The sequence below is a fragment of the Somniosus microcephalus genome, chromosome 9 (genome assembly GCF_052327205.1).
Source record: "Somniosus microcephalus isolate GS21.2 chromosome 9, FLI_Smic_1.0, whole genome shotgun sequence".
Lineage (NCBI taxonomy): Eukaryota > Metazoa > Chordata > Chondrichthyes > Squaliformes > Somniosidae > Somniosus > Somniosus microcephalus.
Window position 1 is genome coordinate 86,692,791 of NC_140995.1, and position 15,695 is coordinate 86,708,485.

Here is a 15,695-nt window from a genome sequence, read left to right on the forward strand (position 1 = left end):
TTCAGTTATACTCCTCACGATAACCCTTATCTGTGCGCCAGATCAGGTTAGTTCTTTGTTCCAATCTTGGCGGGCTAGTTTAAATAATTGTAGCAATCTAAACTAACTGTTTTTAGATGGCCGGTAATCACACCTACTGGCCCGATTTCTGAGTTGTTTTGTTATTAAGACATCTTAATCGGCCTGACCAGCCTTGATGGCTTCCCTAAGCTGTTTCCGATTATTTATGCAAACAACTTGATGGCCTAAAATATAGGCCTAACTGGTTTTGGTCTGTCTGTGATTTGACTTAATGCATATTCAAACTCCTGTCTACTTTCCAAAATACAATAGTCTCTCTTCACAGAAACTGCAGCTTAGGTTTCAATTTCCCCAAAAGCTGCTTGTGCCACAGAGTCCAAGCTTTTAAAATCTTGCAGGCTGTTGGCCACGAGGTGCGGACACCATCTTTGGGTACCCTTTTTAAAATGTCCATGCAGGGTCCCTTTTATTAATAATAACCTTTGGGGAAATGTAGAAATTTTGCGAATCTTACACTCCCCCTGTGATACTAAAACTTGCTTGAAGTATCATTTTTTAGAAGGTGAGCAAAATTTTTCTGACCCTCCATAGTCAACCTTCCCCTGTAATTACCTATCTAATACATCCACGACACATGCACTTCCCATTCCGCAAAAATGTAGTGTGCTTCAGCATACATAGAGTAACTACAGACTTTTACACACATCCAATCATGGAGGGGGTCCAACACCCCTGCACCACTTGGTACACATACATCTTTATTAAACGCATCGCAAAAAACAAAACAACAGAAAAAACCTTTATTAAAAATGACAAACACAAAAAAACAACAATCTTTAATCAGAATACAAGGAAAAGGACTTAAACAGGCATATCTCCCTCCACCTTTACATAGTGTTCCTTCCAGATCTGCTGGTTTCAGAATTCTAACAACTGACCTTTTCACTTACATTGAATACAAACTAGATACAACACTATCCCTAACTGACAAACCACGAGAATGTGGGAAGCCAGTCTGATCCACAAAGGGACCTCTATGTTATTGAAAATGTCCCACCAGGGTGGAATCACAATATCCAATATCTTAGCCCCTATCTCTACTGTTTTCTGCTCTAGAGTGTAAAAATGTTTCTGCGAAACTATAACGACTTTGAGTATTTTGGTAAGGTGTTCAGGGAGAAGGGGAATTTCGTAGCCGAAGTGCGCTATGTTCCTCTGCAAATTCATAAAATTCTCTTTCACAGTGTGGTGAACAGTGGAGGGTTCAGGAATGGGGACAATTCGCTCCTGGGCCACTTGAATTTCTGCCTCAGGTTTAAAACAGAAACTGCTGTCACTAACCGGACACCAGCTATGCTGTCCATGCTGGTAGTGGGACGCACCGGTGGTGACACAATATGTCCCACTTCCTATATATGCTACCTGCGGGGGAACATGGCCTTGTGCAATTGGCTCCATGGTACAATTTATAGGCTTCGCGCCAGCAGCTCTGAACCCACACTGCGGTTTTGAATAGGCATTCAATTGCTGGGGACACAGGATTATGTGTGCTCCCCGGCTCCAGCACCCTGAGAGGTCAGTACCTGTCATAGCGTGCTCCCACTTTATGATGAAAGGCGGGACCGCTGTGAAACAAATGTATACACCCCCTTGAATGACACCAATGTTCTCCACCCTGTATACATGTGCGGGTCGGGCTGTCCTACCCATGACCGGCATCCTAACTACTACTCCCATGATTGTGTGGTTGGACCGCCCACAATCCACGGGGACTGGGTAGGCTTCGGAAGCTAGCCGGAGATGGCACGGGCTTAATGCATTCTCAAACGGGTGGAGGGCTGCGAGGTGCTTGTTGCTAATCCAGGAGGGGACTAAACCCTGTTTTAAACCCTCCAGGTTACTGCGGCCCTCGCCCAGTAAACACGTCCTGTATAACACACACACCTCATTCTGCGCAGCCTGGTCAGAAGCATTTCTGTCCTCCCTTATGAGAGCATTTATCATCTTTGCGTGCTTTTCCAACTCCTCTATGATTTCTTTTAAATGGACCGCCATGGCCTGGTCCTCATGCAACTCCGAGCCCACTACCTTGTTCTCATCCAGTAATATCTTCTTTAACTGTGTTTTTAAACCATTTATCTGGGTCTGCAGCTCTATGTCATCCAAACTATTGATGACAGAGGACCCAGTATTAAACGCAGTAAAAACATCATTCCAAACACCCCTTCTTTGCCTCCCTGCATTACCCAAAAACTCTCGGTTTGTGGTGTACAGTTCGGTTTTGTCCACATGGGCGAAATCGAACTCGTAAAACTTCTTGAACATGTCCTTTAATAGGGCCTGGTATAGCTGCTCTGTTTCTTTGGGACACCACTCCGGTAAATGTACCTCGGTGAGATTTAAAATCACGGAGGCTACCGCGTAGTGTACCCCCTGGTACAGCTTCTGATCGGCAGGGACTATTACCAACCCATTCCCTGGTTCCTTGGTGGTGGTGGGGCAACCTTCCCTGGGTAACCTCACTGCCTGCGCTGTGGGCGGGGCACAAGCTCAGTGGCATTGACTAGGATCGGGGTGTATGGGACCGCACACACCTTCAGGCTGGTATCCCACTTCATATCCTCCCCGGTGTCGTGCCACTGCCAGTGGAAAATGATGGATATTCCTGCGGGGCAGACCTCCTCTGACCCCCACATACAGATATAAATCCCTTGGTCCAGTTCCCACCACTTGTCCCAACACACACTTAATCCTCCATGAGTCCCTGTAATCGTCCGGAGGGTATTGTTCCCCAACCGTTCCCACTCGACTTCGGGGTTCCTCATATCTTTGCTCAGCTTTCTGAGCCACTACCACCTATCCAGAGGAATGTGTCCTTTACATGTTAAACATATTCGCTTTCCAACGGTGACGCTGACCCTCGTGGTAACGACCCGCACCCTGGGGCACAGGAGGGAGGTCTCCCCGTACGTGAATCCGGTTTGGCTGGAGTACTGAGACGAATTGGACCCCAGCCATCCTGGCCACCTTCCCTCGTGGACGTAGATGGCAGTCTCCTCCGCATCCCGTTCACCGCTTCCATCGATCGCGATGGGCGCCCTGTCTCCCGAGCCCCCGTAGATGTGGGAATCCTGAACGTCGCCTCGTCTCCCGACGCCCATCCCAATCAGGGCAAATAGGATCACGATCCCCTCCATCCTGAAAGTCTTTCTGTAAAAGATACAAAAACATGCAGCCAGGTCCCCAAGAGATTCTCTGGCTTGGTGAAGCATGGTCGGGTCCCGCGACCTCGACCCAAATATACACACTCTTAGCAGATTACTTACTTAAAACTACCCATCACCTTATTTAACTTAAACTAGAACACCCAAACTTAAGCTAAATAATTACATAACAATAAACACAAACTTAAACTAAAACTATATATATCCGCCGCCCGTCTCCGGGCAGCCAGGCTAATCCCTGGTTGGACTGCGGCTCACCGCCACCCCCGGCGTGATCGCATCATCCTTCACTGTTGGCCCCTCACAGCCCGTGGCTGCTGGCTGAGGACCTCTGCCCTTGGATCTCTCCCTGACTCGAGGGGTGGCCCTTGGTAACTGGAGGGCTGGTGACCATGGCTTTCTTGGCTGGGACGTCCGTGGGGACCTTCTGGGGATTTGGCGGGTGGGTCTTTCTTGGCCGCTGAGCCTTTAACCCGAACCGCAGCTCCCTCAGGCTTGACCCCTCCTGAACCTGGGATGGGGGCAGGTAACTTTTCGCAGCCTGCTGCTGCAAGCTGAGAGTCTCCGCCCCCGGGTCCCATGGCTGGGTCCGGGGTGGGGTTTTTGACCTCAGGTCCCTCCCTCTCTATACCTGGGTTAGGGGCGGGGTTTTTGCCCTCAGGTCCCTCCCCCTCGTCTGGAGCCCAGAAGAGTGGGGGAGTGTCCCAATCGATGGGGGGGATGGCCCCTCCCTTCAAGCAAGCCGCAGTGCCTGCCTTTGCAGTCTGTGAACTCGCTCCTGCAGCAGGCTGAGGATCTTTATCCTCAGCCCTTTTCCCAACTGGCTGTTTTCCCCTTTCAGGCGTAAACAGCTTACACTGGTTGATATGGAACCATTTTGTACGCCGGGGCATCTTCACGGCGTATACAGTGGGGCTGGCTTTATCTACAATGCTGTAGTGCCCCATGTACAATGGCTCCAAACTCCCCACTCGGGCATAGTTTCTCACCATGACCTGATCTCCTACCTCCCAATCGTGGTGCTTTCTGGGTTCGAGCAGCAATCGGTTACTTCGATGCTGCCTTCCCATGTTCCCAGCCGCCTGCTCATGGACCTGCTTCAGGTGCTCAAAGAGGTTTCAGGCAAACCTGTCCCAGTTGACCTCCCTGAGCTGACCCTCCATGAGCACCAGGGCTCGCACATGGGTGGGGGTCTGCATAACCCTGCCAGCCATTAGCTCGTACGCGGAGTACCCCGTGCTTTTAGACTGGCTGGCCCCGATCCCCATCAAAACCAACGGTAGGACCTCGGCCCATTTACGGGGCGAGTCCACTGTCTCCTTCCTTAACCTTTCCTTCAGGGTCCGATTCATACGTTCCACAATCCCGGATGACTTCGGGTTGTGGGCCACAGCCATTTCCCCTCAATGCCTAACAGCATAAGGATATTCTGCATCACCTGTCCGGTGAAGTGGCTCCCTTGGTCGGACTCCACATACTGTGGTAGTCCCCACCGCGAGGACACTTCCCGGACCAGGATCCTGGCAGTACCCAGAGCTGTGGCTGTTCTGCAGGGAAAGGCCTCTACCCATTTGGTAAACACGTCCACCAGGACTAGGCAGTACTTATAGCCTCCCTGGGCGGTGGGCAGGAGCCCGATGTAGTCAACCTGTATCGACTGCCATGGTCCCTCTACCCTCCTGACGTGTCCCATAGGTACCTTCCTTTTGTGGCGGTCAGGGTTATTCGCAGCGCACACAAGACAGCCTGCACAGAACTCGCAGACATTGTCCCTGAGTCCCGGCCACCATCCCGCCTGTTCCACCCATTGCCAGGTGGTCTCAGGCCCGGGGTGTCCTGCTCCTGGACCCTCGTGGGCCAGTTGAAGGAATTCCCTCCGGTGCTTCTGCGGCACAACCCACTGTTCCCCCCGGAACAGCATGCCCTCTTTAACAGAGAGGGTCGCTGTGCCATACGGACCCTCTACCCTTTTTCCCTCAGCGACTGCACTGAGGACTGCTTTAGGACGGGGTCTTGGACTTGGACCATCTTAAGGTCCGGGGCTAACACTACCCCTACACTCCCTTGGGTCCCGTCCCTACCTCTGACCGCCGCCATGGGTCTGGACCCAAATGGGTCCCAGAAAGTGCTTGTGCGGGCACCCTCCTTGGCGAGCAAGTCAGCCTGCTGGTTGCCTTGGCTGCGGGGTTCTGTGGAGGAATGGGCCTTCATCTTGTAGATGAAAACCTTTCCTTCTTCCCCCACTGCTGCCAGGATCTTTTCCAGCAGGGGCTTTACTGTGAGGGGTCTCCCGTCAGCGGAGGTGTATCCGCGGCAGGACCAGATGGCCAGGTACAACGTACACGAATTGCACGTGAACATGCTATCCGAGCAAATCGTGTAGGGGGTGGGGAAGATTTCGGGGTGTTTAACAACCTACACCAGCGCGGACAGTTCAGCCTGCTGGGCGCTCATGGTGCTGGGGAGCTTAATCGCCAGGGCAATGTTTGCCGCTGGGTCTTAAACTCCACACCCGTGAGACGCTTGCCAGCAGATACCGTGCTGGAACCATCTACATTGATCTCGTGGCCTGTGGGATGTATCCTGGCCCGTAAACCTATGTTTACTTCCCAAACCCCTTCAATGGAACACCGGTGGGCTGTTCCAGGATATACCAGGTTGGCTGTGAGGTTTGGCTCACAGAGACCCTTCACCTTCAGATCCATCTGTGAGAGGAGCAAGGTCCAGCGGGCAATGCGGGCACTGCTCACTGTTCCATCCTTGATCCTCCCATCCAGAAGCATCTGGGTCGGTGTGTGATGGGTGAGGAGGGTGATGGGAGAGGTGCCTGTGAAGATCAGTGATCTTTTCACAGCCCAATGTGTGGCCAAAAGGTGCCGCTCACATTTGGAATAGCTCCTTTCCACATCAGTGAGTATCCTGGGGGAGTAGACCATCGGCCGCAGCCGGCCGCGCCGCTCTTGGAGCAGCACAGCACTCAGGCTGTCCCCGCTGGCTGCTACCTCCAGGAAAAACTCTTTCCCCCCATCTATTGCCCCTAGAGCTGGTGCGGTCTGCAAGTCTTTCTTGAGCCTGACAAATGCTGCCTGGCAACCCTCATCCCAAAGCCACTCCACTCCCTTGTGTAGGAGTCGGAGCAGGGGGGCTGCGATAGCGGCATAGTCCTCAATGAAATCTCTACAGCACCCGGTTAGCCCTAGAAACGACCTCACACCCGTTACTGTGTTAGGGACCAGTAGTCCTTGTACCACCTCCCTCCTAGCCTTATCTATGGCCCTCTCTCCAGCGTGCACAGTCAGACCGAGGAATTTCACCTCCTGCTGGCCGATCTGCGCCTTCTTGGGGTTTACTTTGAAACCCTTCTGCCCTAGCAGCTCCAGCAGTTCAGCCAATAGCGGGCCATGCTCCTCTTTCGAATCAGTGAACAGGAGCAGGTCATCCACTTATTGGGCCAACTGTCTCTGCTGGCTAAAATCCTTCAAACTGTTGGCCATGCACTGATGGAAAATACTGGGGCGGTTGTGGAAGCCCTGCGGCAAACAGTTCCACGTGTACTGTTGCCCTTTAAACATAAAGGCAAACTTGTACTGATCCTCCCTCCTTACAGGGATGGACCAAAACCCATTGGAAATATCCAGCACTGTGAAAGTGGTCGCGGATGCTGGAATACTCCCTATGAGGTCGGCAACTGCTGCTACTGTGGGTGCGCAGGCTGGGATGTTACTATTGAGCACCCGATAATCCACCGTGGCCCTCCAAGAATTGTCCGGCTTTCTGGCCGGCCATAATGGAGAATTCACGTGGGTAGCTATCGGTCTCAGAACTCCCTGCTGCACTAACGAGGACATGGCTGCTTCCATGTCTGGCTCTGCTTCCCTGGGGAAGTTATACTGTTTCTGTGGTCGGGCCATGGGGTCCCCGTCTACGCTGACCTCAAACCCCGTGACCCTCCCGCAGTCGTGTTTGTGAGTGGCAAATGTGGCCAGGCGGGCCTGCACAAATGCCTGGAACTCTGGTGGGGTGTTGCTGACCATGAGCCCGAGGTAATAATCCTCTTTGGGCTTCATGGTGCAGAGGGTCCCCTTCCCTTCCTTTCCCGGGATTATTACTACCTCTTCGTTCTTTACTTTACCTGCCCCCCAAAGGCAATGATTCCTCAAATCCACTAGGATCCCGTGGCTTACGATAAAGTCGGCTCCCAGGACCACTCTTCCTCCCTCCACTTCCCATTTCATCAGGACACAGGTCCACTTGGAGCGGAGCGGTCCCAACCGAATGGTGAGCGGGATGAAAAACGAGCCAGCCTGTTCCCTACCCGTGAATCCCGATAGACTGTATGGGACCCCGTTAGAGAGAGGCGAGGTGGTGGGGTTAGCTGAGAAGACCACGGTGCATGATGCCCCTGTGTCCAACAGATAGGTGCCCATCACCTTTTCTATCTCCATCTCCAAAAGGGGTCTTTTCCACTCATCGTATCGGAGAGAGCACAGATAAACAGGTTGCGCTGGCTCTAGCCATGGCTGTGGGTTGGATGGGGCGGATGGGGTGAGAGCACCGGTGGCGGCTGCTACTCTCCCCTGGCCAGTCAATAAGGACCTCATGGTGTCCAAAAGTGACTCAACCTCTGCGGAAGGGATCGCTGCCCCCGCCTTTTGGGCTGGGGCTGTGGAATGCTTTCCCTTGTTATCTTTCCAAGGATTTTTGCACTCCTTCCGCCAGTGACCATCCTTCCCACACCCGTAACGATTGGTCTTGGTGTTGGGGGGGTTACTCACTTCCTGGTGCCACTCTTTCCTACCCCGTCCGGGTTTTACCTCATGCACCTTTCCCTTGGGTGGGTGTGCATCGGCTCCCCTACCGTTTTTATAGGCTAGAGTGAGCTGCCTAATTACCGTAAGTTCGGTGGTCTGGGGATTTTTGGGGTCGAACCAGGATTCTGCCTTGGCCCGGACCTGTGGCAAGCTGTTCGCCACCAGGCAACGGAGCCAATGGGCCAGGGAATCCCCGTTCAGGAACGCCCGGTCCGGCGTCCCCTGACAGGCCCTCCGGTACACCGGCCACAGCCAGTCCGCAAAAGCCTGCAGGGTTTCCCCTGAGAGCTGGATCGTCTTCTCCACCCGGGAGAAAGGACTTCCCTCATTCATCCCCATGGCCTCCAGAACTGCATCTCTAAGCTCCTCATACCCGCACTGCCCCCTTTTACACTCATTAGAGAGGGATTGGAGGAGACTACTCTCCAGGGAGAATAGCAACATTTTGGCCTTCTCAGCGTCATCAGTCATTGACGCTGGCTGCCTGCTCTACTTCCCTGAAGTGGATCGAGGGGTCTCCCTTTTTGGAGAGCCTTAGGAGATGGTTGACCATAGCCCTAAGCTGTTGGGTGTTAAAGGGTAATACGAACTTGTTTTGGAGGGGTCCCTCATTGTCGCCATTGGCGGGTGGGCCGAACCTCCGATGCCATGCTGGGCACATCGGTCCTGGCTCCGACCTCTCTGGCGGGGGTTGCTCTACCTCCGCCTCCCCCTGTGGCTCCACTCCGGGCTCCAACCCCCTTGCTGCCAAACCTCACTGAAACTTGGCACTACGGGTGGTGGTCGTGAGGTCTCCTCTCTCTCAACCGGGTCATCCCTAGACACTACCGGTGATGTTGGAACTGTCCTCCCCTCATTCCCCATAAAATCTGCCTGACCTGCCTTTGGGCTTATGAGGCATACCATGCCTTTTGCCTTCCGGAGGGCCCGGCTCAGATTTTCTATCCTCTCTTTACAGGGGCCGTGGTCTGCCTCCTCAAACCCCTGCTCGCTCGTTAGCTTATATGCTGCCTTTCCCTCCTGTACTTTCTCTTCCTGTTCCCTAATCTGCCTTGCTAAGCGAGCGTTCTTCTCCCGCAACCTTAACTCATTTCCCTTGGCCTCGGTGACTTGGCACCGTAGGTATTCCAACTGGGCCTTGTGTTCTCCCACTAAATGTACTCTCTCCTGATTCAAGGCCTGCAAAGCGACTAACAACTTCTCCCCTGCTAGAGCCTTATCCTGGATCTCCAGGGCTGACTCCCTTAACTCGACTCCCTCCTGCAATGAGCCTGTCCAAAAGCTGGACCTGCTTTTTAAAACACATCAGCCAAACTGCCTTCTCTAAGGATGTCTTGTGTTCCTTTCCCTCTGTCCACTTAGCTGCTGCATCTATCAGACGCCCAGCCTTTAACAGAGTGCTGATCCACTTCTTAGTGATATTCACCTTGCTAAACACATAATCAGAAATCCTTTCCTCCATCGTGGTTTGCTCATCCGAACCATTGTCTACGGTATCGCAACCCTGTTGCCGGTGTCCTGCCGCGGTTGCCATTTCTGTAGGGGTGGTGTGGGGTGGTGCGTGCGCCCAGTCAGTTATGCCTCTGACTGTTTGTGAGAGGTTCGAATTGCTCCCACGCCCCTGGGTTCTAGACGCCGGACTTAGGTACAGGTGGCGATGCAGAAAAGACTCGAGTTGACAGGTGGTTTGGATGTGAGAAAACCTAGATTTTATTGAAATAGAAATTAACACAATCTTAAGAAAAGTTACTAGTATAAAATTACAGGCAAATACAAAATAACTATATACTTATACAAGGAATGGGGAACACACGGCACATCGAGGGAAAACAGCTATCTTAACAATCCCCTTATCCTTATCCCACCCCCTATACCTAACTAGATTCAGCTATGAGGGGCCAGAATTCATGCTCACCAATCCAAAGATAAAAGCCAACTGTTAACGAGTGCGAGTTTTGAAGTCTGGTTTCTGCTCCTTCTATGTACCCTGTCACCACGTGGTCTTCAAGGGTGCGGTGCTGTGTCGGCTACTGCGACACACCTTCTCCCCTCCGCTACCGTCGTCGCCTCGTCTCGATGGGTTCTCTGCTTCTCCCTCGGGCGGTCATCGCTGGTAACATTATATTTATCGGACAGTCATCAATCATTACCGTTTAGATTTTACTATCCATGCATCAAACGCCTGTTTATTCATTGTGGTGTAGACACCTGTGTTATCGCATTGTTCAACAAGGTGTTTGTCTTCACCATCCTCAAGGACTTTCTTCCCCAAGTGTCAGCTTATAACTAGGTGCTTGGTTTACTTATCGATACGTTTTTCGCTGCCCTGCTCTGCCCTTATCGAGTTATTATCGTCTTCTTCGTCTCCACTCGTCTCGTCTCGTCGGACTACAATACGAGTCCTGGGCTACCTGCTCAATTTCATCTCGCCCCTTTCTGTGGCCTGGGCGTCCTGGATGGCTGTGGACTTGGGCCTCACTCCCCTTCCTAGCAGTTGGTATGGTTGACGTAATAAAGATTCACTACGCACTTGGTTGTACTTAAAGGAAGGCTTTAATCGACTTATAAAAAAATATGGAGGTCTAGTTAGTAGTCACAAGCTTCCTGTTTCCCGATTGTCTCTGGCCAAGTTGGGCCCACGCCCGAGTATTTATACTCCTCAGACGGCGCCCTCAGCTCGCCGTCCAGTAGTACTTCCTGAGTTACTTCTTGTAGAAGTTGCGATTTATGACATTCTTCCTCCCTAAAAGGTTTGGAAGTCCAGTCTTACTTTAACGGACTAGGCGGACCAAAAATAGCCATAGTCGTTTAGCTTTCTGCTTGTGACCGGAAGGCACGTCTCCCCGGACCGTGTCCTGGTCCCTAGGTCGCTTGGCCCGTACCAGTAAGTCAGTAGAGTCCACGTCGTCTTGATCATCCTGTGGAGGATGGGGAATATCATGACTCCGGGTGTGGGTCCCCACAGGCGCAGAGCTGGCCTCATCCTGGGTCATAGCCGGAGATTGTCCGGTGTCCTGGTTTCGGGTGGCCATCCTACGGGGAGCGTTCAGCTCCCTGAGTTGATCCGGTAGCACTGCCGGCAGATCCCTTGATGTCCCAGGTAGGGTGTCATCTTCATAGGCGTGTGGACTGTTGACATCATCGTCGTGGGATCCTTCATCATTCGGGCCCGTGTGACCAGTTGGGCAGGGAGCCAGATCTCTGAGCGAGACGGTGGACTCCCGGCCATCAGGGTACCGCACGTGCGCATACGTGGGGTTTACCTCCGTTAACTCCACCTCGTCAACGAGAGGGTCGTTCTTGGCAGACCGGACGAACCTCCGGAGTAGCACAGGGCCTGGAGCCACCAACCATGACGGTAGAGATGTCCCATGTGTAGAGCGACGCCGGAACTTGAAGAATCGCTTATGAGGCGTGACATTAGTGGATGTGGAGAGAAGAGACCTGATAGAGTGTAACACATTGGGGAGCACAGTTTCCCACTGCTGGTCTGGTAGGTTGCGTGACCTCAATGCCAGATGGACAGCATTCCAGATGATGGCATTGTATCGTTCAACCTGTCCATTGCCGATTGGGTGATATGGTGTCGTCTTACTCGAGGCGATTCCCCATTGGGAGAGATAACTTTTAAGTTCACTCGACATAAAGGAGGGACCCCGATCCGTGTGGATAAAATTGGCTGTCCCACAAAGGGAAAAGACCTGATCGAGGCATTTAATTACTGTAGAGGTAAGCATATTAGGACAGGGGAAGGCAAAGGGAAAGCGTGAATACTCGTCTACCATCGTAAGTAGGTAGGTGTTCCACGTCGACAAAGGCAATGGCCCTATAAAGTCTATGCTGAGCCTTTGCATAGGCTGCATTGCATGTATCAGTAAGTCATCTGATGGGCGGAAGAATTGTGTTTTCAATTCTGCACAAATCCTACAGGAGGAGCATGTTTTCTTTACGTCCTCCGTTGAGAATGGTAGATTTTTGGAGCGCACAAAGTGCAACATACGGGTAACGCCAGGATGGCATAAGTCCATATGCAGATCTGCCAGAGTCGACGTTGACATTGAAGAGCAAAATGCTCGTGTGAAGGTATCTGGGGCCACATTCTGTTTGCCGGGTCGGTGGGGCCACATTCTGTTTGCCGGGTCGGTAACGGATAATATATCCAAAGGCGGCCAGCTCCATGCTCCAGAGTTGAATTTTATTATTTTTGATTTTCGTGCACTTCCGGTTATCCAACATGAAGGCCACGGAGCGCTGGTCAGTTATGAGCGTGAAATGACGCCGAGCGAGAAAATGACTCCATTGGCATACAGCCTCGATGATGGCTGTAGCCTCCTTCTCGATGGGGGAGTAATGGAGCTCGCTACCCTGCAAGGGTCTGGATAGGAATGCCACGGGTCGACCACCTTGATTCAAGGTAGCCAAGATCGCCACCTCCGATGCATTGCATTCGACCACAAAAGGAAGGTTTTCGTCGATGGAGCGAAGCGTGGCTTTCTCCAGCTGTCGTTTGAGGAGGTTGAAGGCAGAAATAGCCATTGCTTCCAATGGAAAAGACTTCGCATGAAGCAGGGGCTGTATTTTATCGGAGAAGTGAGGTATCCACTTTGCGTAATAAGCAAACATGCCAAGTGCCCGACAAAGAGAGCCGAGATTTGTAGGGGGAGGGAGCTCCTGAAATGGACGAAGTCACTCTGGGTCCGGTTTAATAACACTGTTGCCCACCCAGTAGCTGAGAATGTTCACTGATGGCACCAATTTCACTGATTTGGATTCGTTTAGCGTTAAGTGGCGACGACGGAGAACGTAAAAAAATCTCTGAATATTGGTGTCATGCTCCTTTTGATCATGGCCGGCAATAGTGATATTGTCTAAATACGGAAAGGTATCCGTCAAGTTCTCTTGCCGGACTAGGCCATCCATTTCCCGCTGGAAGACGGCCACCCCATTGGTGACCCCAAATGGAAGGCGACGAAACTGATAAAGCTGACCATTGGGCCTCAAAGGCCGTATACTTTTTGTCAGAGTCTTTCAGCGGTACCTGATGGTACGCGCTCTTTAAATTGAAGGTTGAAAATACCTTGTATTTGGCAAGGTTATTGATCATGTCATGTATGCGTGGTAGCGGGTAGGCATCCAGATCGGTATATTGATTAATAGTCTGCGAATAATCAATACACAGACGTTTCTTCTGTTGTTTTAAAGGGTTTTTCACAACGACGACTTGCGCCCGCCAGGGAGATGAACATGGCTTGATAATACCGTCAGCTAAAAGGCGAGAGATTTCTGCCTCGATAAATACTCGGTCGTCTTGGCTAAAACGCCGCGATTTGGTGGCTATGGGTTTACAGCGGGGGGGAGAGATTGGAAAACAGGGAGTGCTCACCGAGCATGGCCGCCAAGAGCACACAAAATGGCACCTTAGAAATGGTAAGCTCCGGCTTCGACCCTCCAAACTCAAAAGTGAGTCTTTTGTGCTGCTTCTGGAAGTCCTGTCCCAGAAGCACATCGCTACATAAGTTTTCGAGTACTCTGAGCCAGGTGGAGGGATACATGCGACCATTGAGGATGAGGTTGACAAGACAGAAGCCAGAAGAATTGGTGGTCAGAGTCGTCAGAGCCATTGCAATCTCCCTGTCCGAGGGATAAATGCGCAGTTTTAACCTGCTGACAGCCCGCTTACTAATGAAGCTGTCAGAGCTGCAGGAGTCGATTAGCGTGCTTGGAGTGTGCCCATTTACTGAAACCTTCGTGGCTGCATGGGACAAACTTTGGGGAAAAACAGCTGTGATGGGAGGAGGGGTAATTTTTCCTTCGACAGCTGTAGCCTTAGCTGTGGTTCTTGGGGGAGGAGCAGCTCCATGGATAGCAGCTGTGAAGCTAACAGGAGCTCTCAACCGGTATACTTTAGAGGAGGGGCCTTTCTTGTTAGCAGAGGCCCGTGACTGGCACACCTTGGAAAAGTGTCCTTTCTTGCTGCAATGATTGCAGGTCGCATTACGAGCCAGGCAAAATTTTCTGTAATGGAACGTACCTCCACAAAAGAAACACTTTCTTCCTGATTGCCAGGATGCTGCTAGGGCAGGGTTATCATCAGCAAAGGCCTCGAGGGTAGGGTCGTCGTCCGTTAGAGTTGAGTCATCATCAGCGGGGGCATCTACCTGAGACCTATCGAAAGACTTATTAAAGGTGATAGCCGCCGCCCGTGCACGTGGTAGGAGATAAGTGTCTGCATTCTTCGTGGCCAAGTCCAGGGAACACGCCTGGTCATAAGCAGCCCGCAAATTGAGGGTTTTATTTTCCAGCAGGCGCTGACGTATAAAAGGGGACGCAATCCCATTGATAAAGGAATCGCGGATTAGTTCCTCATGATACTGTTCAGCTGTAACTGCTTTAAGGTTACAATCTTTGATGAGCCTGCGAAGTTTCTGGAGGAATTCATCGAGTGATTCCCCAGGCTGCTGCCGAGTTGTGGCAAGTAGGTGTCGAGCAAAGATTTCATTCGGGAACTTGACATACAGCTGCTGTAAAATTTGGATAGCAGCATCATAGTCTATACAGTCCTCAATATAATCATACACATGAGGGGATACGTAGTTAATAAGCATTCATAACTTATTAGGGGCATCCGCCCACACATTCTTCAAGAAAGTTGCGAAAGGTATGAAACCAATGCTTCCATACCTTCGCTGCCGCAGGTGCATTAGGGTCCATAGACAGAGACTTAGACATAGAAGACATAAACATAGAAGATAGGAGCAGGAGTAGGCCATTCGGCCCTTTCAGCCTGCTCCACCATTCAATGAGATCATGGCTGATCATTCAAATTCAGTACCCTGTCCCTGCCTTCTCCCCATATCCCTTGAGACGAGCGGGTCTAAGGAGTTTTTGCATGATGGATCAGTTTCTTGCCCAAGTCCCTTTCTGCGGTTCAAGTTGCAGCTGGTTGTTCTGAATCACCCAAGGCATGGAGACGATAATAAGTCAATTAAATTGACGTAATAAAGACTCACTATGCACTTGGTTGTACATAAAGCAAAGCTTTAATCAACTTATAACAAAACATGGAGGTCTAGTTAGTAGTCACTAGCTTCCTGTTTCCCGATTGTCTCTGGCCAAGTTGGGCCCACGCCCGAGTATTTATACTCCTTGGACAGCGCCCTCAGCTGGCCGTCCAGTAGTACTTCCTGAGTTACTTCTTGTAGAAGTTGAGATTTATGGCAATGGTGTTACTGGCTACTGAAAATCTGCTCCAGGGAGAGAACCCGCCATGACACGAGTACGAGCGGCAGCCCAAGAGGCCAGAGCCACGAGAGCAGAGAGCAGAGTCAAGGGCAAGAGAGAGAGTTTTAGATAGCCAGTGATCGTACCTACTGGCCTGATTTCTGAGTTGTTTTGTTATTAATCAATAACTTGATGGCCTCACATATAGGCCTAACTGGTTTTGGTCTGTCTGCGATTTGACTTAATGCATATTCAAAGTCCTGTCTGCTTTTCAAAATACAAAAGTCTCTCTTCACAGAAACTACAGCTTAGGTTTCAATTTCCCCAAAAGCTGCTTGTGCCACAGAGTCCAAGATTTAAAATCTTGCAGGCTGTTGGCCACGAGGTGCGGACGCCATCTTTGGGTACCCTTTTTAAA